Source organism: Suricata suricatta, unplaced genomic scaffold (assembly GCF_006229205.1).
Source record: "Suricata suricatta isolate VVHF042 unplaced genomic scaffold, meerkat_22Aug2017_6uvM2_HiC HiC_scaffold_930, whole genome shotgun sequence".
Lineage (NCBI taxonomy): Eukaryota > Metazoa > Chordata > Mammalia > Carnivora > Herpestidae > Suricata > Suricata suricatta.
The window spans coordinates 73-2227 of NW_021916777.1; the positions used below are offsets into that span (position 1 = coordinate 73).

General features: G+C 43.4%; 1 non-coding gene across 1 annotated transcript; it reads right to left on the reverse strand.

The window, feature by feature from the left end:
• Window positions 1-1666: 1666 nt before the first annotated feature.
• Window positions 1667-1740, reverse strand: TRNAT-AGU. The gene has a single exon. It is a non-coding gene; the product is annotated as a tRNA-Thr (tRNA).
• Window positions 1741-2155: the final 415 nt, after the last annotated feature.

A 2155-nucleotide genomic window follows, 5' to 3' on the forward strand; every position in this document is an offset into this window, starting at 1 on the left:
ACACAGAACCTGAAGCAGACTCCAGGCTCTGAGCTAGCTGTCAGCACAGAGCCCAACGTGGGGCTGAACCCGCAGACTGTGAGACCGTGACCTGAGCCAAAGCCGACCAACTGAGGCACCCAGGCACCCCGACAGGGGCAACTTTATAGATAATGGTGAAGAAGGGATGTTGAAGACCCAAATAGGCACCAGTAGAGGGACAGATGGGAAGAACATCTTATGTGTGTTGAAGGCACCATCGACAAGACTCTGTGATGACTTGAGGGTGGGGTAAGGCAGTGGGAGGAACCAACGCTGACCACACATTTGCGTTGATGGGGGTCAGTTGACTTTACGGTGCACTGTGCTAGGGGTACCTGTATGAAATACGAGTGGAGGTGGAAATATGAGTTTCAAGCTTGGGAGAGATGTGTTTTGGATGTGGATATTTGAAAAGATCAGCTCCAGGCAGGTCACGAAGATGCCTAGAGTTGATGAAGGAATTCTGAGGGATAAAGGAAGGATCAACTCCAGAGATTCTGCAATGAGTCAACCCTGGGTACATCAGCCCTGAAAAACACAAAGATGCTTGAGATTTTTCCAGGTATAATCATGGTGTAGGTATAAAGCTCAAGAACTTAAAACAACCATCTGAGAGTGTTTGACCCTCCTAAGATTGATGCGCTGTTTGTAGACACAGATTCGGCAGGAAACAATCCCAATATAGAGAACGGGTAACAGGGACAGATGAATCCAGAAGATCTCAGCGGAGTCTTCTGAGTAATGACTTTTGGAAGTAATTATCTACAGTGTGGTGGCCATTGTCACTTTCATTTCACACTTAAAATCTACTGGTTAGACACCACGTGGAAACACTCCCCAATCATTTCCCTTTCTCCAACACTTTTTATCATCACCGTAGCTTACCTTTCACCTTTTAGTGGATATTTCATTCAAATGAATTCACCAAACTCTCCTGTGCCCAATTTTAGCAATGAATACCCGGACATGAAGAAGAAAGAACCGCACCGCTGACCTAAAACACCACGTACTGTATGAGCACAGAAGTGAGCTGTCTGTTTGAGGATCCCGAGCCAGGGAGCACTGAATAGGGGAGGAGGTTTGCATAAAGAATAACTTATGTCAGGAAATAAATGGTATTTCAATTAGAGACAACTCCCTTCAGCAAAGACACAATTGTGAATATCCAGGACTTGATTTAAATTGTCTTATAGAGTAACCAACTTTTATTTTCTAGTACTGTTAACTACTCGACTCTTAATGGAGTTTTATGATGTCAACCACTAGATTCAAACCATGCCTTTATTAAGGAGTTTTAGCTGCTCAAACATCAACAAGAAAGTAATTAATCCTTTCTTAGTAATCAGTGATTTCTTAGTAATACAAAGAAAACATCTGAAAGGGATGTTTTCAAAGTGGTTCAATCTGTCACTTGATCTCCAACAGTGGGACAGAGGGGCAAACCCTCAGCCAGGCTGGGTGAGGGTCCTCACCCGCTGCTCATATCATCTCTGGAACAGATACTGTGTCCTTCAATTACACTTATATGCATAGGATATGCTTCTCAAGAGCCTGAGTATACTGTGTAAATTCAAGTTGGTTGGGACGCACCAGGAGAATCCATCGAAGGTTAAATCACAAAAGCCAGAAAGAAAGCCAGAGAGCAGGGCCCCGCTGGGATTTGAACCCAGGATCTCATGCTTACTAGACAGGCACTTTAATCAGCCAAGCCACAGAGCCAGGCACAGGAGGGCTGTTAGTTACATATTATTTCAGTATGATTTCACACACCTCAACTGTAATCAACTTAGTAACTAGTTTACCAGATGTTTCAAAAACAAAAGAATAGACATGTTTCGGTCAAAACCAAAGAACAATATTCTTTTGTAAGGATGAACAGAGGGACTGCATTAAAATGATTGTCTCTTTTTGGATCATTGTTTCAAGGACACCACTAGACTCACTAGACTGTAAACTGGGGCGTTGGGGACACAGACCTTTGTGGACCCAAAACATAAATGAATTGACTTTCTACTGATTATGGTTTCGTTTTCCACACCTGCTCTCTCCTCTATCAGTGTGAAAAGGAGAGGTCACTGGTAAAGATTAGCATGTGTCTGCCACACGGGAGCAAACACTTGTGAGGATATGTCTC